Source organism: Falco biarmicus, chromosome 5, assembly GCF_023638135.1.
Source record: "Falco biarmicus isolate bFalBia1 chromosome 5, bFalBia1.pri, whole genome shotgun sequence".
Classification (NCBI taxonomy): Eukaryota; Metazoa; Chordata; class Aves; order Falconiformes; family Falconidae; genus Falco; species Falco biarmicus.
The window spans coordinates 55,739,347-55,766,204 of NC_079292.1; the positions used below are offsets into that span (position 1 = coordinate 55,739,347).

Consider the following 26,858-nt stretch of genomic DNA (forward strand, 5'->3'; position numbering starts at 1 on the left):
CATCCCGCCGCCATTTCCCCTGAAGAAGTGAGCGCAGCGGGTGCAAACACCTTGACATTGCAATTAACATATGCAAATATCCTAGCCACACCGGAGTACCTGCCCACTGCCGGGGCACACAGAGTTCACTGCGGGCACAGCAGAAGTGCCTGGGCCCTCTTGCAGGCACTAGGGGAGGCTGGATCCCCCCGCCCCCCACCTGCCCGCTCCGCGTTGCCCACGTTGGGGTGCAGAGCCCCAGGGTGAGGGCTTTCAGCCCTGTGCCCAGGCTGGGGGGCTCAGGTCTTCTCCTCCAGTGCCCAGTGATGCCCCAGTGGCCCGAGTTGCTCCTCTAATTCATCTTACAACTGCAGTATTGCACATGAGAGGGGAGAGGTTTCTAAACAGCTCGGCTTGGACATTTCTTCTTTCTGGAGATGGATAAAAGACCTGGTAGGTTTGGTTTTGTTGTTTTATGGAGGATTTGGTTTTATTTTCCCTTTCTCTTTTATCTTGGTGACACCAGGAATGTAAACTCTGGTCTTTTCTGGCATTGCTGAAGGACAAGTGGGAGGTGTAAATGAGTCTATGAATGTGAACATTTAAAACCTTAACTGAAGGGGTAAATGTGGTGAATCTTTAACAAAGGCCTTCTCTACTCAAAATATTAATTACTTGTTGAAATAAAAACATTTTAAGCAAAACAACCAACCAGCCTGATTGAGCATCATTATCTGATTATACTAGTAGAGTTCAAAACGGAGGTTCTTCCTGAAGCCTCTTGCACTGTACTGTAGGTATAGGTGTGTCATGCTCCTGTGTGACAGGGACAGTCCCGCACTGGACTGGGTAGGCAATGGCAAGGTGGAAGTGAAGAGTAAGTTGCTATTCAGCTGTGGAATTGAATATCCGTTAGCCAGCAACAACAAAAAAACCTCAACCCACTGATCTGATTACCTAGCTCTGCACATGATGAAAACACAGTAGATGTGATACTTCCTTCCACACATTTTCTGGTGTTTGTGTTCAATTTAGTTTTAGCTGTCCCGAGTGATTGCATTTCCAGTGTTTTCCTGAGAAGACGAGACTATATGCTTCCGTGTTAAGGTGATTTGTCCTCTTTTCCCCATACAGCAACATGCCTACGTTTTTCCTTTCTTGGTTTCCACTTGGACCTGAGCATAATCCAGGTAGCATTGAATGATCCCCTTTTTTGTTTGTGCCTGTCAGAGGTCTGTAAACAGTTCAGTTCCCAGCTTATTGGCCGTTGCTTAGCAAGCTCTTATATTTAGTCCTTGTGTTTGTAAATTGATTTCTGGCTCTTGGTAATGTACTTGTTGCTCTTCTGCAACCTTCTATTTTGCCATGAGTTTTTTGAGCAGGTTTAGCCCTGAATTAAACACTAGCTGTCAGGTATGTTTGCAACCAAAATAATTTGAGGTTTGTCAGCTCTAGGAACTGCAAATAATACTGCAAGCACATGCAGCAACCGCAGCTATTTGCTTGCAACAGTACCCACCTGTACATAGAAGTAGCTCTGTTATGACAGTCTTCTCCAGGAGACTGCCCACCGATGCATCCTGCGTTTTCTATGCCTGCATCATTGCAGTGACTGTGAGTAGAAACTGCTGATGTTTCAGTTATGATGGCTGGCTCTCTCAGGAAGGGCCTTTTACTGTCTCTTCCCTTTGGTCAAAATAGATGCACTCTGGATGATGTCTTAAATTTAGATGTAAATGCTTATCTGTCATACAGGCATAAAAACATTCAGTGTTTATAATGAGAAAAATGACACAGGGCAGTGGATGGATTTTTATTAGATGCCGTGGCTCACTGACTGTTGTTTGCAGATAGCGTGCTGCACGGACCACCTATTATGCTTCACAGGCCAGCAGTGACCTGTGGACCACAGTTCGGGTGACGCTGTTCTAGGCAGTTATCTATACCTGGAAAAGGAAGACAAATGATGCGTAGTTTATCATCTCATTGTAAAGCTGAATGACATTATGGGGTGGGGTCTTTTTGCCCCCCCTTTTTTTTTAATATCAGGAGTTGATTCTTGTGTGTGCTGCAGCTGTGATTCTGCTGCCAAAGGAAATAACTGTCCTGATTTCATCTGTGTAGATGCAGATAAAAGTACTTGGAACTACAAAAGACACCTGCCTTTATCATGTGCCTCCTTTTGGAAGCATCTCCAAGTATTAGTAGCATCTTCTTCCTCCTTTGGATGGACTACTGTAAATCATTCATATTATTGTAGCTTCTAAGAGTTTTTTCCCCCAAATACTGGCTTGTAGGCAGTCCCATCAAGATGTGAATAGGTAAGAATATGAAAAATATGATGATCTCCAAAGCCTTACTGACAAAAGGGAAACCTTGCAATACATTTCACTGCTGCCATCCCTGGTTAGCTGTGCTACCACTGGTGATGAGGCAGAGGAATTTGAGATCATCCGTGGTTCATCAGGGGCAACATCAGAATTTAGGAGAACTGAACACCTACTGTTCATGGCTCCAGAGCAGTTGTGAAAGCCTGGCCTTTGTTTAGACACCTTAGTGTTAGCTGAGCTTTTAGAAGATGCCTTCCCTATTCAGACCTGCAGTGATCAGGTATGGTATGATGCATGAAGAACTATAATCAGCACTTCTGTCTAAGGTACCTACTACTATTAACGCTTGCAGGGTTCCTCAGGGTTTTCTAACATTCCTGTCTTTTATGCATCTGTCTTTCAGAAGGTGAAATCATTGGGCCAAAAACGGACACAGTTTTGTCATATAGGCATACTGATAGGATGAGAAAGAAGGGCACTGCTGAATGTTCCCATCAGAGTCGTTGGCAAATGCATCTGTCAGGATGGATTCGGTGATGGGTATTAGGATAATGAGGCACAGGGAGGTAGACTGTGACTTTTCACTCTTGTTACCTCAACTTTTCTCCCAATTCATAAGATCTTCACAAAAAGGAGAAGCTGTTACTACTGTTGGCTGCACAGTGCGTAGCTCTTGGTCTCTGTGGTTGTTATGTGTACCATCTGTGTGGTGGTATTGCTTGGGAAGGGTGAAAGCCGAGAAGATAGGGGTTTATTGCCTTATGCTGAGGCTTGCTCAGGTCTCAGTGGCTGCAAGCTCCAGAATTAGATGGTTTGTGTTTTGAGTTAGGCTATCATCAGTGGGGCCCATTGGGGTGAACCAGCTGTTTCTGCACCCTAAAAATACCACTTTGTCTTTCCTCTGCTGCAGTGTGGATGGGAGGGGGAACAGGACTGAGTGCAGGGCTCGGGGAGTGAGAGGGGCAGAGGGTGGGTGGGGGATGAACTTCAGGGAATGAGTCTGTCGGCTGGAAGGAGTTTGGCCCCGTTTAAAATGGCTGCCGCTGCATTCAAGGGGCCATTTTAAGTGCCTGTTATCCTACTCTCGCTTAAGGGTGTAATTTGAATGAATGTGAAGCCAACAAAAATGTTAGATTCCAGTACAAATCTGTTCTGATTTGGGGATTCATCCGAGTCCCAACAATGCGTAAAGTACTGTGGGATGAGAGGTGATATATTGTGGAAATGTAAGATATGAATTTTATATTTATTACTGACTTGGCAGGGTGCTTTTCACATCACCATTCTGGTACAATTTTGATTAGATTTTTATGCTGAGCATCGGAGAAACACTGCTTGTGTGTACGTAATTCTCTCTCCCTTTTGTGCTTCTCTTCTCTGATAAGAACTCTGTGCTGATGAAAGAGAGAGGGTTGACAGTCCTTGCACTGTAACGATACAGTTTAGACAATGCCAGTAAAAACTTCCTCTGCCAGCGTGGAGGATGTGTGTTGACATGGAGCAGAGTGCCACTAGAAGCAGGAGGACAGGTAAGTTTCTGTGCCTTGCCCGACTCATGACCTCTGCAAGAGTTCAGAAGGATGATGGTAATTTCTGTGATGTTGATGCATATGGGGGACCTGTTCCGTGGTTCTCAGTCCACGTATTGCTCTCATTTATCACAAATTGTTGTCTTATAATGGATTTTGTTTACTCCCAGCATGTGCTGGCTCTGAACTAGCATTGAAAGCAGATAAAATTCATCTGCAGATGGAGTGCTGTCTGGTCTCTCACAGGTACTTGTTTTCATTAAATGGGTAAGCATCAGAAAAATACCCAGAACTCTGTAGAGTGCCTTACAAAGTCAGAGTTCTGGGGCAACTGTAAATTTGCTGTGTATATTTATATGTAGTTATTTATACAACCCTTGTCTTTCGTGTAGAGCTTTTTACAAGCATTGATGCATGTATTCTACCTTGCTTTGTGTCAAAGCTAGGAGCATCCCCATTTTATAGCTTCATACAGAACTGTGTTGTGTGGTGTGAGATGGTGCAGAAGGGGTCTGCATCAAAACTGGGAACTGAACCCAGACTTCTGGGATTCTCAGTTCAGTGTCTTAATACCCAGGAAGAATGAGGGAGAAGACAGGATGATTTTTGTGCTTATTTAAAGATATATTTACATATGTTTGTGTTGAATCTGCTTCTGGAGATTAACAGCTTCTCATTAGAATAACTGTCTTGACAAGGAACTTAAAGGGTTAACTTTTGTAGTTTTTTGCATCTTCACCACAAACAGCATTGCAGTTGTACTGCAGAAATGCATTTGGCTTGTGGTGTTTGGTGGAACCAAAAGATTTGACTCAATCTGGTGTTGGCAGAGCAAAACGTATGAACAAATGATTGCCAGCAAGTTGATTTACCACAGTGAGATTATAAGTTGTCGTGTGGGCTATAGTAGTTTGACTCTGTGATCCTTCTTCATTGCAGTAAGTAGTAAAATGTTTGCTTAAATCATCAGGAGGTTGGTTGGTTCGGTGTTGCTGTAACTCAGCTGGCAAATAGTAACTTGTTAGTCATGATAACTCAGTTGCTTAGTTCTGTGTTTGCATCTCTTAGACTGATTTTGGTGGGTAGCCATTGTCAATGGAAAGCAAGTGAAAGGAAAAGCCTGCGAGTTACCTCTGTAATCACCTCTTGTAATCACTCTACTCGCGGCTAGCCTGGGTAGAAGCAAATCTGTCTGCAGAGTTGCTGGCTGGTTGGAGAAAAGATTTGTCTGGGTCTTAAGTTGCTGGCCTACTGAAGTAAATTTGTCACCCTTATCAGAGCTGTAAATTCTTATATTTAAAGTTTTGGCAGCAAATAGACAAGGCTTAAGGTGGTGTTATATGGGTTAGTAGTTCAGTCCCTCCCCTCCCATAGCTGGAAGACTGACTCTTTGCAGAAAAGGCGGAGAACCTTTCTGTTGTTGAGAGCCAAGCTGGCTTTTTGGGCAGCCAGGCATTAGTCCATACCTTCACATCATCCAGCAATGATGCGTGAAGTCAGGTGGCTCTAGCCTACAGGAAATGAACTTGTGGTCTGTGCCCAGCCCCTGGGCTGCAGATTCTCTGCCTGAGGTCTAAAACCATGAGCAGCTCCCACTGGGGGCCTGCTTCTCCAAGAGGAAACCTTCCTTGCAGTGTAAAACCGCTGTGCACTTATTTGTGCAGGGAGGTCAGTGTGCAGTAAGCTGGGGTGTGCATGTACGGCTCCCTAGCTGTTCTGGACTATTATGTGTGGGCATTTTTCATATGCAGTTACGAGCTGAGCTGCTCACTCCAGTGGTGTCGAAGAAGAGTGACTGTGGCATGAGCTGACGTGTGGTGCCCAGCATGCTGCCTGTTCAGAGCCCAGCTTGTTGCACCCTTCGCAGGGTGAACAAGCCCTTGGATAACATTTGGATTTTACAGGAGGCCATGCGGGATCAGTGCAGTGGCAAGGTGATGAGGTGGGACCAAGGACCTGTGTGACCAGCAGGGCTGCATACACTGCACCAGACACAGCTGGGACATGGCTGGCTTAAGTGTGCAGTGGTCAGGGCAGGAGCATCAGTAATGTGAGGGGGAAGAGGGCAATGTCCTGGCGAGCAGAAGCAAGGGGAGCCCCCGGATTCCTCTGGCAGCAAGTCGTGCTGGCAGGACCCTGCCGCTCCCCTGCCCCTGCCCTGCGCTGCCCCTGGCAGAGCCCGCAGGCGGGCCTGGTGCTTGGCGGAGGAAGGAGGGCGTCTGAGCTGCCTCGCCTTCGCCCCACCGGCTCTTGCTGGCCCTTCCTGGCTGCCTGCCACCTCTCCCCAGCTGCCAGCCCCCTGCCCACCAGCAGCGCCCCCCCGTCCCCTGCCCAGGCTGGGAGCAGGGAGGCGAGAGGTGGGCTGAGGGGAGGGCCGGCTCCCTCGGGCCCCAGCCGCCCCGGCAGAGCAGCCGGCCTCCCCCTGGCTCCCTGTGTCAAGCGCGTGTTTAAGCTTGTGCTAGTCTCCTGGACACCTTCCCGGTGAGTTTTCCAGAGAATGACTGCAGATGAAATGCAATTAGACACAGATGGACGGGGGGGGGGGGGGGGTGGGGGGGGGTGGGGGGAGGGGTGGGAGACGAGCCGAGTTTGAAAATGGGGGGAGGGGAGCGATTAATTGGGAGGCCGTGAGGCAGGCCGGCACGTGCGAGAGCGAGATGTGTGCGAGGATCTAGAGGTCCCCGCTGGGAGACGCTCGCCGGGCCCGGGCTGGGAACCTGAGGAGGTCTCTCTGCTCTCAACTGCTGCCACCGCCGCTGTTGTGGTTGTTGGAGAGCCAGAGGGAAGCAGCAGGCGTGTCTCAGGGATGATTAATCATGTATGGCAGCAGCGGGGAAGGAGGACGCGGTGCGCACATGGAGACCAGCACCTCCCCTACCCCTGCGCGCCTTTGGCTCACTGACGGCAATCACTTCTGCTCTGAAATCCAGCCCCGGAGGAGGGCAGTCAGAGGGGGACCGTGTTTTGCCTGAGCCAGGAGACCGCTCCTTGCCCACCCTATCCTCCAGGAGCTTTGAGACTCAAGAAACTTAAATCTCCTGGGTCTGGGGAAGAATGAAAAAAATGTGAAAGCAGGGAGTTGAGCTAGTCCAGGTGGGAGGAGAGGCAGACTTGACTGAAGGTTTAATTAGCAAGGAGCATGGTAAAAAAAAAACCGGTGGGTTTGGCAACAGCAGGCTGAGGGCTTCGCAGTTGGAGAGGTGGGGACAGGGCACAGAGCGGTCCAGATTGGTGCAGGTGTCCCTTTGCCTCAGGACTTGTCAACCTCGTCTCCCTCCATGCCTTGGCACTGCCTGAAAAAAACGAGATTAAACATAAATTGGTTTCTGTTTGGGGGAAGGGGTTTGCCAGGATTCAACTTCTTACTGCTTTGAAGAAAAGCTTAAGAACTAGAAACCTGTGTGCATGCAGTTTTTTGACAGGTCAAGAGTCCTGCACAAGAAGAGAACCAGAAGATGAGACTATCAGAAACTTGCAAAGTAGGAGAGACATGGTTAAACCAGGATTGCTGGCAGCCCTGCAACTTTTAACCAGGCTTCCCAGTCTAACGGCCATTACCTGTGGTGCTCTGCACGCACATCTTCCCCTTGCAATTTCCCCTCACGATTTCTCCTGCAAGTAGCTGAAAGTGTCCCCTTTTCTCTGCATCCCCCATCAAAGCTAAGGCAATATTCTTCCCACTGTCACTATAATTTACAGTGATCATGTCAAAGTGCTCATACTTTTCCCCCTTAACCTCAAAGACTCCCCTTTCATGGTCTGTACAGTTCTTTTGGGGAGCTGTGGACTGAAGGAAGGTGTTTGATTATGTTTTGCTGCCCCTTATTTCCCTCTGCTCCACATTTGCTCAGACATCCTTAACTGCAGTGCTGTCTTCTGTCACTGAGGTGCAGTCTCTGGGCTAATTTTTGTAGGGTTGCTTGGATGCGCTGCCTTTATGTTTTCCCCTGCAAGATTGCTAGAGAGTGTTATTTAATGCTTATAAACAGCTCCACGTTTTCCATGTGCCACTTCCTCATGCAATGCAGAGTAGTCGCCAGAATCTGAAATGTACTAATTTCTTTATTTTCCTCCTTTTTTTTTCTTAATTCTGCTATGTGTAGCTAAGTAGTATTTCACAAAGCTAAATATTACCACAAAATGAGCGGAGTAGGTCATAGAAATTTTTTAGAGACAGGACTGGAGTGGGTCTCTCTGGACAGAATTACGTTTGTGGCAAAACGTGTGCTGCAGGGCTATGGAAAGCTAGGGTACTGTTGATGAGGTTGGAAGTACCTTTATAGGTTGTTTTGGGATCCCTGGGTTAAAAAAAAGCAATGTAGTTTTCCAAGCAGAATCGAAACATGTTGGTGGCATCAGAAGCTGACAAAACTGAGAGCTGGAATAAATACTTAATGCTCCTCCCTGTGAGACCTCTGCTCACAGCCAGTAGTCATGGAAAACAGGACAAAACAGATGTGGATGCCCGAGCAAGTGAATAGTGCTCCTTTATTCATTGCCATTATGAAGCGAGGTGTTTTCCTCTCCTCACCATCTTGGCGGGCCTCCTTTGTGTGTTGGTGGCCTGGAGTGGTGGCAGGAGGAAGGTGCTGGAAGCAGCTGGCATGTTGTACCTGCAGCAACCCAGTGGATCTAATTTTGGGATTTGGGCAATGCAATGAGCTCCTCCGCTTGAGGCCATGTGGAAGGATGTCTCTGCCTTGCCTGAAGGGACCGTCTACCTGTTTTGAATGGATGGACCAAGAGCAGGCAGAAGGGTGGCAGGACATCTGTGCACTTGAGGCTGGTACAGCATCAATACTTTCATTCAGAGCTCTTCCTGGGATGGCTTTTTCTAAGGGCGAGCCATGAAGGATGGGGCAGCTTGTCCCCTGTTGCCTTTCCTGCCTGTGCCAGGGGGTTGATGCTAGTGGGGGGCTTGTGCTAGGGCTTTCCTTGTGGCATATATAATTTAAGAGAAAGGAAGAAAACAGGGACAAGAGGACATAATTTGCTTACTCAGCTAGGGGATGGGCAGTGAGAGGAATGTATTGCTAATTAATATGAACTATTGATCACATTTGGACAGAGGTGTTGCTGTGACAGGGAGTAGCGTCCACCTTTGCCCCATTGGACCATCCAGGGGGTTATTTAGTCCTTTTCCAGTCCAAGGATTGTTTTGGCAAGCCCTCCAGCTTTGTGTTGTCCTCCAGCATCAGAGCTGGTGGCAGTGGTGGGATCCTGGGGTCCCTGGCTCCCTGAGGACTGCAGCTTGCCAGAGCGGGGGGTGGGCAGGACTCCCCCCCCATCTCAGATGGCACCTTGGGGGTCGCCTGGGGATGCTTTCTGACCGTGTAAGGGGAGCTTTCAGAGGAGCCAGGGGCTGGCTGCCAGGCTGCCTTTAATTCTCCCAGCTGGCAAACAGGAGGCCTGTGTCGGTTGCCGGGGCAATGGCGGGAAGCTGTGTTAGTTTAATGAAGCATTGGGAAGGCTGCTGTTTATTTCAGGGGAGCTGGGGCTCTCTCGCCTGCCAGGATGCTCCCCAGGGGTGGAGGGGCTGATGCTAAAGGTCTCCTAGGCTGTGCTCGCTGTGCTGTCCCACTTGACTGCCACCCTCAGCCCTTGCTGGGGTGCAGAGGCCAGCATTGGGCCATCCCACAGCACAACATGTCTGTCTGCTCCCCTTCCACCCGAGCACAGCATGTTTGGTGCTGTGTCCTCAAACTTGTCCTCCTCCAAAAGTGCTTGCCCCTTCCCAGGGAAGCCTCCTCGGCCCCACTCCTGTGTTGGAATACCCGGTCCTTGCCCCATGCAGGGTGCCTGCTTCGCCAGTGCCAGGATGCTGGGATGGACGCTCCTTCCCCTTCATTGCCTGCCTGGGGTATGGCAGTTACCTGATAGGTGTGCTGAACTTAATGTCTTGATTTAAGCAAATGAAGACTTGAAGCATCACTGTCTTCATAGTAAAGGTGACCTACAAAGGAAGGAGAGGAGTAGAAGAAGGGTGCAGGGAGGAAGCCTTGCATTTACGTGCTTTTCCCAGTGTCTCTTTATGAGTTAAAAAGGACCGAATGTGGGGCTTGGGCTTTTTTATCCTTCCTCACTTCTTTTCTTCCCAGCGTGTTATTTCAAGTACAAAAGGATTTCTGGTCTTGTTTAACCTCTGGGGGGGGGGGGGGGGGGGAGGGGGGATTCGATGGACAACTCGAGCTCTAATAGGCTTATGACTATTCAGATAAAACTTCATTAACTGAATTTTAAAAATAAGCCTTATTCAACCCTGTTAAAAATCAAGGGAGTGTAATTGGGTGTGAACAAACAAATACTAGGTGGAGAGCTTATTTGAAAGTTCTGTAAGCTGTGTGTCCATTTAATGCAAGGCTAAGAAAAAGCCTCTTGAGCCACAGACCCCTGAATTTTCAGGGGAAAAAAAAAAAAAGACAAAATAAGATTATTGTCTTGCAAAGGAAAAAAAAAGGCCTTCTCGTATGTGAAAAGATAGATGTATTTGGTAAAGATACACAAACAGAAATGCACCTGATTTTTTTCTCCTCTCCCTTCCCCCTCCTTTTTCTGGTTCCCATTTAAAATGCCATATAAACAAATACTATGGTGCTTCCTCAGCTGATATAGCAGAGCCTCCCGTTGTCCTGCAGGAGCAGCTTTCCACATCAGCCCTTTCAGGATCAAATCCCCCCCCCCCCCCCAAAAAAAAAAAAAAAATACAGCGGCATGTTAACCACCCTGCACCTGCTGGGGTTGCCTGTATCTGCTGCCTGGGCGGCAGCATCCCGCAGGGGTTTGCAGGTTGCCTGTGCCAGCCCTGCCATGTGGATGGAGGACAAGGAGCCTGTCCCTCGGCGTGAAGCCCGCTTCAGCCCAAACTCTTCGACCCCCTGTTGCTAGCCTCCCTCTCTGGCCCGTTTCTCTCTGTACGTGAGAGTCTTGCACCCTGCGGACAGCTGGTAATTAAAAAACCTTGGAAGGGGATATTATTGAGTTAACAGTAGTTATTTGTCAGGCTGCTGGGGGGGGTGGGGGGGAGAGTGATCTATCCCAGGGAAAGCTGCACTGACGAGGGGTGGGGGGGAGCAGGAGGGAGGAGGAAGTGGGGGCGAGATTGGCAGGTGACTGCCAGCTCTGAGGAGATGACAGCGGCAGCAGCTCCGCCAGTCCCACTTGAACACTGCACTGCAGGTACTGGGTTAATGGGTGGGAAGTGGTGAAGAAGAATATCAGGGTGGGTGGCTGGAGGGGAGGGTGTTGGCATGGGGGAGTTGATTTCTGTTAAACGCCAAGATAGAGATGACACTCTCTATATACATGTAATCATTAGACTTTTCATTCCTAAGAATATTTTCCTTCATGCAATTTTTTTAAAATGCAGAGAAAGCTTTCCCTAAACCTGACAGTATTCTACCTACGATCACTTCCCCCTTGCCAACGTTACCATGCTCTACAAAAACGGTCTGAAATGCTGTACTATTTTTGACCATTTCTTTAGGATATTTGTAGTGAAATTTTAATTTTTAAGCTGCTAGGAATAGGCTCCTCAGTCCCACATCATCACCATGTAGCAAGGCCTTTTTACTGAACATGAGACTGCATTACAATCTAAACCTCACAATTTTCTTGTTTGATGATACTGACTATCCAACTAGAAAATTCATGTATCCTCCTTTTGCAGGACTGGCAGGTTAGACCCAGACTGAAGTCCTGATTGACATCTGCAGACAGCATTCTTGCTCATGCTCACTCTCTCTCCCCCGTGCTCATGCTCGCTCTCTTTTCCTCTTTTCCCTTTCGGAGGGCAAAACATCTGTTTGCAAAGGGCTGAGGACATGCGCTGCACAGGGAGATAAAAGCAAAGAGCCCTCATCCCATGTAAGAGTTCATAGATCTGTAACTCAGGGGGCTGGCAACAGGGTTTGGCAAGGGTTGAAATCCTTCTGTCTTTCTCCCTTCTCATATGTTTGAATTCGAAAAACAAAAACAACCGGGGTTATCTCAGATGTGCAATAGTGAGGATTTAGATGTCAGCTTCGCTATCAGCTTCATTCTTTGTGTACAAAGAGAGAAAGAGGATCACAGATTTGCACCTAAGCTACACACAGCGATGCCTTGGTTTATCACAGCGAAGGAAGCCCATGCCTCTCCCCTTCCACCACAGCAGAGTTAAACCCCAGAGGCCTTATGCAGGCGGTGCCTGGGTTAGAGTCGCAACAAGGGCACATGATTGTAGACCTGCATGATACATAGCAAATGAATGAAGCCTCAAAAAATGTCTCTCCTCTAATGCGTCTCCCTCCTACCACCAACAGCCCCCTGTAAAGTATTTAGCCATTAAAATGTTGGCTTTTCTCTTTGACCTGCTGTGGTTGTGGAAAGGGCCACCACCTACCCCAGCGCACCTGTGATGTTACAGGGTTTAGTCCAGAGAGTAGGTAAGGTTTCTGAGCTGTGAAAACAGTTGATGGGCTGGTCTGTACATCCAAATTGACCTATGGCTCAGGTACTCTGCTGGTGCGCATATCAGAAATGCCTGCAACAAAAGGGGCAAACTCCCTTTTATTTTCCAGTGCTGACATAGGCATGCTGATTCATATTACAGGGAGATACATATTTTGACTGCTTGACAAAGAAAATCATGCCCACGACAGCTTCTTGTCATGCAAGTAATCCTACTAAATGGAAGCATGACCAGCGCCATCTGTTTTGAGGTGTCTTCTTCACTGTGGTTTCCAGAGTCCTGGTGTGGCTGGTTTCAGGGTACTGTGTTTTAACCTGGCGACTGTCTGCAGTCTTTGCTGAACAGCAGTAGGAGCTTTGGGCATTTAGCAGCTTTGAAAATTACATCATAGACATCTTAAATGGTACTTCTCAAGTGTGCATTGGTTTTAAAGCTTAGCAGTCAGCCTTTTGGCCATATATATAGATCACACACACACTGAACTGCTTACTAGGAATGCCAGTTATTTGAATTCAAAGAAAAATTGCACATTTTTCTCCTGCCTTCATCCTCCCCTTTTCTGTTTTCTGCGTGGAATGAGAGATCCCAGGGACACACCTTCTGGCCTCTGACATGCAGCAAGACCTTGAACTGGACCATGAACGTACTGGCCTGTCAGTTTTGCTAGTGGTAGAAGGGGCTCACCGTGTAAAGTGCTACCTGCTCTTTGGATGCTTGCACTGCAACCTGCTGTATTTTCGCTGTTGCTAGCGTGTGGCAGCAAGAGTTCAGATGCTTGCAGCCTTGCTTGGGGGTAAAGGGGGCTGGGGGAAGACACCAGCAGAAGACAGAAACGAACCCCCTGGTTTGAGCTGTGGCTCACAATTAACAGGACTGAAATTTTTGGCAATTCTCAGGGTAGCGGGAGTGGGTAACACAAAGCCAGCATTGGGAGCTCATTTTAATTTCAACCATCTTGTGCATGTGTAGTTGGCTCTCTTTGTTTAAAGAACTTGGCCTTCAGGTAGATTTTATTTGGATGGCTTGCTTATCCAAAGAACATTAATGACTTTCCTTGAGGAGTTCCAGCCAGTACCTTTGCACCCCGGTTCTCCTCTAGCCCTGTTTTCTCTTTTCCATAATCTCCCAGTGCCCGGCAGCAAGCCTTTAGGGTACATGCGCAAGCGAAAGGAGCTTGAGTTGGGGAATTAATATTCCTGGAACATAACACCAGCAGCATGCACACGCTGAGGAGAATATTAGAGCTATTAGCGGTGGGAGTTTGGAGTGCATGCAATATCTAGATGGAGAATTCAGTGTGATTAATCTGCCTCTAAGCAGCAGCCTCCGGGCTCTGGGAATTCTGTGGCACGTTTGAAATCAGAACTTTTTTTAATTACCTTTCCGCATCAACAAAACAATTGCAGTTGTGTGAAAATAAGCCCATTCAGTCCCTGCCCTGTCTTTTTTCTTTTTTTTTTTTTTTTCCTTTCTTCTTTTTGGACGAGACATGCTGCTGAAGCCCTGACTATTTGTGGTCCCAGCAGCTCTGACAGCACTTTGCACAAGTGCAGAGGGACTTAGCCTGGGAGAGTTGGCCAGCCTCCAAGTCAGGTAATTGCATTGTGGGCCAAGTTGGAGCAAGTCCGCGCTAGTCGGTGTGCCTGTGTTGAGATTCCTTCCTCTTCCCACTGCTTTATTCCACTTCCCAACAAATGCCTGTGCCTCCCTTTCTCCCCCCTTCACCTCCTTGCCTTGCTGGCATCCTGGCATGGTGGCAGCCATGTTGCCTCCCTGCCACGGGCAGGTTGAGAGAGATTCCCCAAGAGGGAAGGAGTGGGATAAATGTGGAGGCTTCTCTCATGCAGTTGGCAGGGTGGAAAGAAATAATTAAAAAAGATGAAAGGAGCTTGTCAGTATAAAAATGGCAGCAAAGTTGTGGTCAAACAAGGAGCAAGACTTGCTGAAGGATATGAGATCGGATGGGGACCTTCCTGCTTGCAGTTCGTACCTTTTTCCTCCCTCTCACAATTGGAGGCAGGATTCCTTCTGTTGCAGCCTGGTTTATCGCTGTACTGGCATAGAGAAGCCATAAAATGACAGGGGAAGTCTTTCCTGGTGCCATGGCCGTGCCAGGGCTGGGGTGATGCCCCAAGGTGCTGGGGATTCAGAGTTGGTATGGGAACAGAGGCTTCAGCCATGGAGGAGTTCCCACCTGGAAAAGCATCTTCTGGCCACCTGTGTTTACGCTGGAAGCATGTAGAGCTGCCAGGGTACAGAAGTTTCTGACAAGTACCTCTCGCCCCTGCATGCTGCCGGGCTTCCAGCACCACTGCGCATGCTGCTAGCCCTCTGGGGCATCCCAGGCACTCGTGGGGTGCTCCTGCCGTCCGGCAGCAGCAAGCCAGGAATGTACCTGCCAGCCGGTTCGTGGCAGGGATCTGGATCATTTCCTCCCCGCTTCTCGCTCACTCCACGTACAGATTTCCCTCCTGCTGCACTGGCAGGTTGCGGGAAGGGCAGACTGCAACGGCAATGCTGTTTTCTCCTCCCTTCCAGGTCGGCACGGCAGTGGGGAATGCTTTGCAAGTCTCGGCGAGGGCAGAGATGGAGGCTGGAGAGAGCAGCGGACACACTGTGAGGAGCACAGGCTGTCTCCCCTTTGGCTCTGCAGTTCAAATAACTTTATAAATATAATGTTGTCCACAATTAGCACTGTGTAATTTTTAAATTATTATTATTTATTTCACTTGGCTGTGGCTGTGCCCTTGGCTTATCCCTCTGAATTCCTGGCCTTCAGGCATGATTAGCACAGTGGAAGTGTTTGAGCTGCCTTGCTTCAAAAGGAGAAAAAAATATTCAATTTTAAACACAAATAACAGATATTTTATTTTTTTTCCTTATTTACCAACATGTTTGCGGTTGTGTTAAATTTTAAGAAACTGATGTTAAGAAAAAATCCTCCAGCTGGATAGACAAAAAAGTCCCCAAACTGTACAACTTTGCAGGTCACATTAAACCAATAGCTACTTAATAACCCTTTTTTTTCTTTTAGGGTTTATTTCAGAAATGGCCACAGAAGTCTGTATCATCAGCTTTTGCTCCCAGAGCAACATTCAAGCATTGCCTTGTACTGGGAGTACATCAAAGCCTCCTGACCTCTCTCTCACCTACCCCAGCCTCCCTGCCAGTCCCCAGGGCACCTAAAACCTAGAAATGCGCTGGGGAACTGAAAACCTCACTCTTTAACCCTATTCCCTTGCTTAGGCCTCACATACAACTCTGTTACCTTAACCCTGACCTTTAATGCCTCTTTTCCTCCAATTATATTTTAAAAGTGGTTTATTTCGGATCCTCAGGTGGGGGAAAAGAAAACCCCAAGAGCACACTGATCAGCGTTACCTTGGCCTGGCCCATGGCTCCCAGACCTCTGCCACGGAGCTTCGGCCACACTGGTGACTGTGCTGGCCGGGTGGCTCTCGGTGCTTGCCTTCCCACCGCGTATCAGGTGCGACCCGCAGCATCCCTGTTTCGGTCCTTTCCCCTCAATCCCCCCCTGCTGTCCCCCCACAGAGCCTCTCCCCCGGCCGCCCGTGCCTGTCGATTTTTCCCCCAGCACCTCATCCTGCTCCAGCCCCGGCAGGTCCAGCGCGGCTGCGGCGAGCGGCACCGTCCCAAAAGGGCTGCAGGAGCCTGTGCTGCACTGGAGGATGGTGCCCAGGCTGGCGCTTGCTGTCCATCCTGCCCAGACCACTTTAAAAAGGTATTTCCATCGTGGTCACAAACTTTCTTTGGGGAAAAAACCCACAAAAAACCTCAACAAAAAAAGAGAGCATGTTTTATACAAAAAAAAAAAAAAAAAAAGCCATTTTCTTGGCCAGCCATTTCCTGAGTTCCCTTTGTTACTACTGCAGATATGTGTTTGAATAAGAGCCTTTTCCCCTCCCCTCTCCTATTCCTCCCTGTTCTACCCTGCAGTGAAGTCACAATCCGGCGTTTGTGGGCTCTGTGTGATGTCAGAGACTCAGCCTTGTGACTTCACCGGCGGGCTCAGGCAGAAGGTGCAGACGGGGCTGAGAGAAGAGAAAAAAAGCCCCCTCCTCTTCCCTTCCCCCCCTCCACCCTCTCGGTTTATAAAACCAGTAGCTGAGATAAATCGGAAGGGGGTGGGGAGAAGCAGCAGGGAAAGCTGAGAAAGATGCCAGAAAGGTACAGTAAATGGGCTTTATCTCTCTCTTCCTCTCCCTGAAAGTTGAGAGTGGAAAATTGCCCTGCAGAGGCCAGCTCTCGCCGACCACACGCGCGGCGGCGGCGGCCGTGTGTCTGCGGCGCCCTGTGCGTGTCACCCGCCCCAGTGACGCCGCCGTGCCCGCCCGGGCGCCCGCGGGTGGGGGCGCGGGGGAGGCGGGCGGGGGGCGGCCGGCTCCGGCCGCGGGGAGCCGCTGGCCCTGTCCCTTTGCGGAGGCCCCGGCTGCTGGCTGCAGCCTGGCCCCTGCTCCGAGACCGGCGTAAATGGGTTAGGGGGGGGGTTGTGCATGTGCGTGCGTCTGTGTGTGGTGTGGGGGGCTTCCCCCCCCTTCCTTCCCCCTGTGTCTCTCATTGACGATGCCTTTTATATTTTGTTTTGGTTTTGGATGCGTTTTCATTTTTTTCTCGCTCTGCAGGTTCAGAGTAGCACGGGGGTGGATGGGGTGGGGGCCTGCCATTTCACCGTGATGCGTGGGTACACCAGGAGGGAGAAGGGCAGGGCCTCAGGGTCACATTCTCAAGGGCTGTGAGATATGATTTCTTCTTTAATATCTCCATCTTTTTTGGGTTTTGGTTGTTGTTGGGTTTTTTTAACTGACATCCGCACAATAGCAATGTGGGTGCACCAGCAAAAAGCAACCTCAAAAAAAAAAAAAAAAAGGAAGGAAAAAAAAAGGGGGAGGAGGAAAAGGGGGGGTTAGCTTGCCCCTCCCTTCTTCTTCAGCAATATTTTTTTTTTCCTGTGTCCAATTTACTGTTCACTGGAGATTTTGGACAAAGACTGGGGCAGTGGGTGGGCTGCTTTGAGTTTTGTGATATAATATGACTGGAGTGAGAGAGTAAAGCACAGACAATTAAGGATCGGCGCGAGGGCTTTGCTCATTCAGTCTGTTGAGGAAGCCGTCATTTTGTGTTAGTGTGTGTGTCTGGAGGAGGAAGGATAGTGGAGAGTGACAGTGGAAGGATGCCTAACGTTGTGGTGTATTTGTACTTGCTAAACGCCTGCTCTAGGAAAGGGGGGCTTCCAAAGAAAGGGATGAGGAAAAGGGGGTCCTTCTGAATTTGCCCCTCAGTGAAGCCACTTCAGACCGGACTCTGGCTGCTGGGAACGTGATGTTTTGTTGCCTCCTCGAAAGGGGAGGGCTGAGGAAGGAAAAGTGCATGCAGGTGTCAGGCAGGCTTCTTGCTGCCACCGCTCTGCGAGGCACCTCACCCCGATGACCGGTGGCTTCTCCGCCTGCTGTGGTTTGTGAAGTTCCTGGGCAAAGCTCTGCATCCCGACTGGCTGCAGCACCGGGCTCCCCTCTGCTCCTGGGTCACTTGGGTCCCGACGCTGCACTCCACTCCTAACGACCCAGAGCGCATCCTGCTTTTGTAGTTATTTATTTCTTTATTTCAACTACTGGACCCTGGCTGTCCTCTGCCAGTACATTTCAAGGCTGATGAATAGCACCCCCTGCAGTTATAGAGCTGATCTTTTGTAGCACAGATGTATAATTAATTGTGCAGCACTTTTGCAGTCTGAACAGGCAAGTGGATTCTTGGAAAACACCCGTGTACTGCTGCCTGCTTCTCAGACCCCCGACTCCACAGCCCTTAAGGGAGTGACCTACTGGCCATAGCTTGGGAGCCTCTGTCCTACCATACTGTCCGTAGTGATCTGAAACAGAATTCAAATCCAGGTCTTTGGTGTAAAAGACAAAAACACCACAAAAAAGCCCAAACCTAAAAAGCACTGCTGTGCAGCAAGACTCCTCTGCCCCTGCTCTGACATGAAAGGACTTCAGGCGTTATTGCATCTCTGCTCCATCAAGGTGGTGACGTTTAGGGATTTTTTTTTTTTCCCTCCTTCTTTCTTCTCTCAGAGGGGAAGTAAGGATTTGTTAGTTTGTAAAGCACTTTGAAGATAAAAATCATTGTGTTGCGCTGAGTGCTGTCTGGTGGCTTGTCTGAGTCACAACCCGGGCTTGGCTGGGAAGCAAAGCCTGGAATCACCCCGCAGCCCCCTTGCAGGATTAAGTCAAATGCCCCACTGCGGGAAGGTCCTGCTTTGGACCTCTGGCACCAGAAAGGGCAGAAGTGGAGGTGATCAAGTGGGACTGGACACTCACTGCATGCGAGCCTGGGAGGTGGGGGACAATGAGCAAAATGGTCCCCGTGAAACTGGGAGCAGAGGACATCGGGGATTCGATTTAGCTAAGATAAGATAAAGAAGAGATTTTAAGCCTCATTGTCTTGTCTGGGTATGGCAGGATTGTCCCCTATGGGGTTTTCCTCAGTTCTTTATCTACACCTGCTTTTAAATGAGTCCTGAAAGAGCAGAAAACAGTGGAGAAAACCCTTTCCTTTCATTTCTCTTCAGCTGGGGACATCTGTCGCACAGGACTGTAACCATGTGTGTTTGGGGAGGGGGGAGGCATGCATCACTTCAACCCCATGCTAGGACATGAAAGGATTAAATCTCTTTCCTAAGCAAAGTGGAAGGTCCCCAGGTGTCTTCTCTCAGGCTCAGAGATTGCAGTGGGAGAAGGAGGCAGGATCCAGCTGGGTAAGAGACCTCATCAAGAGCATAAAAGCATTTAGGGTAAAGGACAGTCTGTCTCCCTGAGTAGGGGAAGTAATCAGTGAGGATGTGCGAGGGTCTCTCAAAAAGCCCTAGCAGGTGATGCTTGTATTGGAGGAGAATTTCTAGGTAGTGGTGAAGAGGAATGAGCTGAAAGTGTTAATTGGTTCCCCCCCTCCCCCTTTCTGTTAAGATATTCCCTTTCTTGTAACCACCACTGCTTTTTTCTGGCCCTCTTTTTTTTTTTTTTTTTTTTTTTTTTTTAAACTTCAGTCTCAATGAAGAGGACTGTTAAGGAAACCCCTCTGCTTATCACTTAAGGCTAGCTGCTGACTTACTGTTTCTCAGATGAGATAATGCTAGCTTATTGTAAATAGGGTGACTACCCTTTTTCATCAATATTAGGAATAACCTGACACCTTGATCTTCAGCCCGTGGAATGAATCTCACTGTAAGATTTCAAAGCATTGCTGGTTTTGGTGAAGAGAGTTGTCCCTTCTCTCACCCCACGCTCTCTCCTATGGAAAGGCTTAGCTCTGGGGGAAGGATCCTTGAGCTGTGGGCAGGTACCCCAGGGAATGTGAAATTTCACCCCTAGTGAAATGCTTTCTCTCTGCCAACGTAAGCAGAGTCTCTTCATTAAACCTGGCTTCAGCCAGGGTTATTAGGGGACCACCTTGAGGACTGCAGCCCTTGTATGCTGCTGTTCCTCATGAAAATGTTTGTGTTGGGATAGTTTGTTTTCTCTTTGTGGGTTTGGGATTTCTAAAACTTGCTAAAACCAGTGGGGACCCATTGAGTTGGTAGGTTGACATGAATTGTTCTTGCTGAGGCTTCTGTTCTTGCTGGTGATGTCCTAAGGAGTGCCCATCTTATTTTCTGGGCCCTGATAGAACCAACAGTGTTTTGTTTAGGTCTAATTACTCTGAGCACGTTTACAGACAAGTTAAATAGGGGGCCTTCAGTCCTAATCACCTCTCAGGACAAATGTGAGTGCCGGGAGGATTCCCAGCTGCAGAAGATAATCTTTTCAACAAGGATGATGAAAGCACCAATATACAAGCAGAGGTTTGTTAGTCTGAACCTGAACTTAAGCAGGCAACTGGAAGAGTCCCTTGAATCCTGAAACAGAAACAAGTTCCTGAAGGTTTTACTCCATGCCTCAGACTTCCCAAAAATAGGTCTGTCCACTCTGCAAAGTTTAATGCTGATTTTCTTAACCCAGGATGGTTACCTCTATTACCTGGTAGCTTTTAAGGCATCCCTGTTGCTTGGGTTAGGTGACATGAATCAAAATACACTTCTTTCCCCCACTGCCAAATGTCTTGGTAGTGCTCGTAAATGGTTGAATATGTTGTTTTTAAAGTTGAAAGTTCTGTATGTTCTCTTGTGCACTATTCTGACTTGGATTTGAATGTGACTTAGAAGTAACGCAGAGTACTAAAATAAGACATTAATGTCTTCTGAAATGTAGAATTAGAGGATTTGAGCATTGAATGTACTTTTATGAGTCTCAAGATACAAAGTAATTAAAGTGGTCATATTTGAAGTAGGTTTTTTTTCTTTCTTGTGTTTTGTTAGCAATAGGAGATATATAAGTAAACTGTGGTGAAGCTTAAAAGAATACTCTTTATAAATTAATCTTGCTGCTGAAATGGGACCAGAGAACATCCCTATACATGACAGAAAAAGCAGAAATCAGTTTCTGTGACAAGAAGTTAATGAGATTTCATGCAACATGTATCTTCAGTGGACCCTTAGATTACCCAGTATAAATACAGCCTTCATACCAGACGAATGTGGACGACCTCTTGGTTTTGGTATAGTCTGATGCCCTCTGCTTTGCCTCTTGCTGCTGCAAGCCCTTCTCATGTGCTGTTCCATGTGCCTGAATTCTGGAGCATGGTGGCAGCAAGGTGACTGGAAGAACTAATGCTGTTCCTTCAGGGACTTCCTCCCACCACCCCGTTGGAACAGCCAAGATTCAAAACAGCTATTGCATGCATCGGGGAGGAAACCAACAGGGAGCAAAGTAAGAATCAGAATCATAGTTGCCTCTGAAATTGGGGACTATATGTCATGGGGATTTAAGCTTGTTAAGCCTGGAAATTCACACTTCCCTGTAGGCAGACCCCCCCCACCCCACCCCCCCAAATGAAACCTCTGTAAAAGGCCAGCAGAAGTAAAAGCAAAAAAAAAAAAAAAAAAAAAAATCCTTTCTGTAAAACATGTTGAGGCAAGGCAGAGTTGGTTTTGTGTAAGACCATTTAAAAAAATATGAGTTCTAATATTTGAACTTCTCCTTTTATTTAGATATGTTTAGCAATTCAGATAATGAAGATTTGTTGATGGCCTTTTCTGCCGTGTTAGAGACAGTCTTGCTAGAGAATCCTGTTTGTGTGACTTTCTATTATAATTTCCACCTTTATTTGGACATACACATGGAAATGTGGTCCGTTGGTCTGTTTTTCCTCAAAAGCCCAGCTTCTGTTTTTTCTCGCTTTTTTTACTAGACTTGGATTCTTTTGTCTGCAGCATCACAATTACTTTTACAGCAACTAATTCTGATTCTGCCAGAAGCAGCTTTTTGGCAGAAGGTAAAAGGAATAAGCAGAAGCAGCTGAGCAGGTCTTAAGGTACAAAGATCTTACTTTCATGAATCAGCTGCTTATAGCAGGAAGATGAGAGGACAGAAGTGTTGCAGTATTAAAAGATGGAGCAGAATTGTCTCCCATATAGGTGATTTTAATATTTCTCCTGCTATGATTCATGCTACCTACCTATCGTTTTCCTTCCTTTGAGGTGCTCCAAAGTCTTCCAACCCAGTTGTTGCTCTGTTGCAGGACTTAACACTATGGTTTATGGAGAGGATAGCATTTTTGTGTCTGGAGGATAGCAGCTTCCAAGTGATGCAGCTGAGACATGACAGTATGTTGAGAATCTGTGCTTGTCCAAAATACTTTCCAGCAAGCACACAGATCCTTTGGCTGTCTTAAGGGGAAAAGTTCAATATTGGTGAATTAATGAGAGGAGAGCCCTCCCTGTCTTCGTTGCAATTCCTTGGGAGATGTCTGATACGGCTTCTCCCTTGTGTAGGGTCAGATGTAACACTTTTTATCTGAAGTAAGCGCAAAAGAAACAGGAGGAAGGTATGGGAAATCCTGGGGCTAGATAGGAAGAGAGGTAGGAAATGTTAATGAATGCAGCCATGCTGATGTCTTTCTTGGAGAAAGAGAAACAGGCTAGCTGCCCTTGCTTTACATTTGCTTAAAGATGTAGCTGTCCCACCGTTTCAGTCCCTGGTTGCGTGACCTGTAGGTGCCCGATCTTGCGGTCATCTTTTGTATTATCTATCTTCAAGCTAGCCTCTAATGCCCATTCCTGTAGCATCTAAGTGCCTTTAGATGAAAGCTGCAAAAGTGCAGTGGTGAGCCTGTGCATGACATAAAATTGTGTAACGGGGGAAAGGATTAGGATAAGGGTAGTACTTTGAGGGGACAGGTGCCGTGCCTGTGAGAAATCTGCGTGCCTGACTCTGCAGAGACTTCAGCCTCCTGGTGCTGCTAGTTCAGTGCTTTTCATCAGGAATGAAACCTTTTGTAAAGAAGTCGTCTCTCAAGAGGACCCCACCAGCTGCATTCAGAAATCATCTTTCCTCTAAGAAACACTGGGGTGCTCAGAATCTTTCGAGCGTATGTTACCTGACAATTCCTTCTCGATCCTGCAAGCTGCATCACTTGCTGTCCTCCCCCCTTCCAGGCAGAGTGAGGTCAGACAGAGAGTGTGTGGAGATGAGAGGTGGTTGAGGTCAGGAATGGTGTCATCCTTCCATCCTGTCCCCTGTGTCGTGTCGTGTGTCCCGTCCCCCCCCCCCCCCCCCCCCAGCTGCTAATGTATGCTTCTGGAGAGCCACACAAACTGAGTAATTACTGCATTATGGCTAGATCAGAAGTGGTGACCTCAAAGACAGAAGGAGACTCTCTATCTCCATTTGTCAGTCCTCTTGGGGTCAGAAGGACCTTTTTTCTCTGGGATCTGTGGTAGAGGGGAAAGGGATGTGCAAGGTAAGCTTTATATTAAGGCATAACAGGGAAAAAACGTTTGCTTTTGCCATTACATAGTTCATGTACAAGAAAAGAGTCAACATTGCTTGCATGTGTGCTGCAATAGCAGCACTGGTAGGAGCAGTGGCACTAACCCCAGGGGCTAATCGGGGGGCTTTATTTTGCCTGGAATCTCCCATCCATTGTAGAGGAGGGTGCCAAGTTTTGAGGCCATTTTCCTGACCGTCTCTACCTTGTTTGTGCCTCTGTCCTTGGAAGCACTTTGATTAGGAGCTGGGGGAGGGTGTCTGGGTGGAAATGGGTAGGATTTGGAAGGTTTCTGTTGTGGTAGTACCATAATGGCTCTGTACAATTAGGGCTGACCTGACTGTCTTACACTAGAACCAGAGACTTCAGTCTTTCTTACAACTGTGGTGTAGTGCATCTGCTGAATTTATAGCACTTAACTCTTCAATGATGGAATATGTTTGCTGGAAATGTACTTGCAAACCAGTTTAAGTTCTTGCATTGATTTGAAAATGGATCCTTTTAAGGGTTTGTTTTGGTAAGTAACCAGTTTTGGCCTTAAATCCTTGGGTTTTTTCTTCTTTTCAGAACTGAAGGGTGATTTGCTTGTAAGTTGCTTTAAGAGCATGTAGATACATACTACTGATGACTTTACCCTGAACTAGAACTGTTTGCATGAGTGTTAGCTTCCCGCCTGATTGTGTGTTTGCAGGATCAGAGCCCTAATAGCATGATGGACGTTACTTTCTTCATTAGTCCTAACTGTTTTAGTTTAAAAATTACTTTGTGTGTAACTAATGGTGGTCAAGTAGTTGTCACTGGATGGCCAAGTCAGGATGTTGAATTTCTTCCTTCTGGAAATAAAGTGAAATGTTCAGTGGCAAAAAAAACCTCGGTGATGTGAACAAGGTGTACTAATGACAGTGTTTTTTCATCCGGAGTCTGCAGACAGCCAAAAATTAGTTTCTGAGAGAATCAAGTTCTCCATTAAGCTCAGTGGGGTTGTACATTAAAGCCCGATACATCACTTCAAAAGCTACAAAGGATATTGTGTCTCTGCTTGTGTGATATTTAACTAATATAGTTTTGGTAACTTTGTTTTCATTCTGCGCTTTTAATGACCCTTTATATTACCAGTGATGCCTACTGTAGTACAACAGCTGACGATAGCGTGGCATTTACCTGTATTTATAGCCTGACGTTTTTTTAAACTTCATTTCGTGCCTTAAAATCAGCCACACAGTTACGAGCTTTTAAATATTTTAAAAAGCATCTCCTCTTGTACTTCCCTTGTAACACCTATAAGTACTCATTAGCGGAGATGGGAAATGTTGTTGTGCAGCAGACTAGAGATCCAGGTATTTAAGTATGCTAATTCACTTATTTTTGGTCCTTTGAAAAATGTTGGACTTGTGAATGTTAGCTGTTCTTGTAGTTTTATAGTGCCTTTTTGAGCATTGTACAAAACTGTTTCTATGTATGCTGCAACTTCATTTTGGACATTCAGTAAAAAAAAAATCTCTATATACCAAGATTTTATAGATGGGTATTTTCTCATGTATTTGTATACACAGAAAGGTTTTACCTTAAGGTAAGTTTAAGTTTAACTTAAGGTAGAGTGCTGCAACCTTATAAATCTACATAAAGGATTGACCTCAATTGACATTTCACTTCAAAATCAGAAAACAGATAATGCAAAATCAAATTATAAAAACCTTATCGAGTTCCCCCACCCCATTACAGCTTTTATCACAGCCCTGGATCCCCAGAGGGAATGCTGCTCTAACCAAGCTCTTAGCATGCCATGGCAGTCAACAAGATTAAGGCTGTTTGCGACTAGAGCAACCTCACAGTTTATCACAGTGAATGTGCTGTCGGATCCTCTTCTTCAGGCAAAGGAAGCAATGACCTCCACCTCCCGTAAGTGAACCACCATTCCTTAAATGCTACATGCAAATAGGCAACAAGTGCTGAAGAGAGCAGGGGCACACCATACTGCAAGAGCATGCAATAAGGCAGCATCTGTGTGCTCCAGCTGCAGCTCCCAGGTAGCTGATGCAGGGCACATTTCAGTAATCTCATCTGCGAGAGAAGGCATAGATCAGAGCAGAAGGCTTGCCTCCAAAAGGAGCTGTTGCCTGTTGAGTCCAGAGGGGGGTGGAGGAGCAGGCAAGTCCTTCGTGGGCACTCCCGCTTCGTGACTTGCCCAGCTGGCAGCTGCGGAGTCCCCGACACTGGTGAATTGTGAACCTGAAAGACAAAGGGTAGGAGCACGTGTAATTGTTGTCTGCTCTGGTTGTTTTCCCCAGACTATTGCCATCATTGCAGTCGTGCCTAGATGGAATTTCAGCCAGGCTCTGAATTACTTTTGACAGATAATGCATGGTACAAGATATGGTGGTTCGTGTTTATTTTACATAAAGAGCAAGTCACCTGTGGAGGAACCATCAGTGAAGTTGTCAGCCGGTTGTGCTTACAACACAGGCCTCCTAAGCAGTTCGTTGCTTTTTGGGATGAGCTATGAGCATGGGCCTTCTCTCAGAATCAGGCTTGCTGAGGATTTGGGGAACAGAGCTTGGGAAGCAGGGCAGACTGTCTTGAAGCTGTCATATCTGCTTTGTAAAGTTCCTGGCAAAGTGAGGTTTAAATGATGTTCGAGCTTTCTCTGCCCAGCACTTCGAGCTGCTCAGGCTGCCAGCCTCCTGCGTTTTCACGTGAGATGCTCTGAGTGGCAGATGGAGGAAACTGTAGTGTCATACAGAGCTTCCTTTGCTGGCATGCAGGCTTAAATGAAGGAGATGATGATTTGACAGGCGCTGCATCCTTGCTCTCGGGCTGCCCCCTCCACCAGTCTCCTTGCCCCATCGCTCTCAAAAATTAAACCCAAAGACCAGTGAATATGCTCCAAAAAGCTTAATCATTTCTGCAGCGTGGAAGTCGAACCGGACACGCTTCACTCCCGTATTTAAGGCTGACGGGGGCCTCGGAAGCGCCGGCAGCCCCGTCTCTAATCGTCCGGGAGGCACCGGAGCGGCGGGGGGCGCAGGGCTGGCCCCACTGGGCGCAGCCGCGCGTGCCGAGCCCTCGCGCCGCCGGTGCCCCGCGCTGGCACGGCGCGCGCCCGGCCGCCCGCAGCCTCCATGTTGTTTCCCGAGCTCCGCGCGGCGCCGCTGCTTCGGGGCGCGCCCAGCCCCGGCTTGCGGCCTGGCCGCGGCTCGGGGTGTCCGCCAGGGCTGCGGGCCGGGGAAGGGGTTCCCCCGCCCCGCCGGCAGCCCTCCCGGGCCGGCCGCAGCTGCCTGCACCCCGCCTGGGAGGGGGCCCGGTGGGGAGGAGCGGCCAAACGGAATAAATTCGGTTCTTAAAATAACTCGGTATTGATTTATGAGGGGATGGACGTGGAAACCGCCGCGGCCCCGCCCCCGAAAGGGCTGAGGGGGCCCGCCGTCCTGCCTCCGCGCCGCCAGGGCTGGGCCGCCGGGCGGGGGCCTCGGGGGGCTGGGGCGTGACACGCGCGCCGGGCGTGCCTCGCCCACGTGCGGCGGCGGCGGTGCCGCCCGCTCCCAGCCCACGGGCCGGGCCTGCCGCTGCCCTTCCCCGGCCCCGCGGCGGGCAGGCGCCCTCAACGGGCTCCTCCCGGCGCTGCGCGGCCCCTTTAAGCGGGCGCGTGGTGGGAGAGCCCACCCCCTCCCCCACCCCCCCGCATGCTGCCGC

The 26,858-nt window shown here is 48.3% G+C and overlaps 1 protein-coding gene and 1 long non-coding RNA gene across 11 annotated transcripts in view; one reads left to right on the top strand and one right to left on the bottom strand.

Moving 5' to 3' along the window:
* TCF20 (transcription factor 20) overlaps window positions 1–26,858 on the top strand; it is a 150,135-nt gene that overhangs the window by 58,792 nt on the left and 64,485 nt on the right. For 2 of the 10 annotated variants that reach the window (XM_056342019.1, XM_056342016.1), the window contains one exon: window positions 24,891–25,067. The exons of 7 other annotated variants lie outside the window; for them this stretch is intronic. The gene's annotated coding sequence lies outside the window, so the exon portion shown is untranslated. Of the gene's footprint in view, window positions 1–23,909; window positions 25,068–26,858 lie in introns of those variants that run through there. One more of the 10 variants, XM_056342022.1, reaches the window with a different exon arrangement.
* On the bottom strand, window positions 24,242–26,766 carry LOC130150770 (uncharacterized). The gene is made up of 2 exons (XR_008822378.1): window positions 25,581–26,766; window positions 24,242–25,397 (listed from the first exon to the last, which is right to left on the bottom strand). It is a non-coding gene; the product is annotated as an uncharacterized LOC130150770 (long non-coding RNA).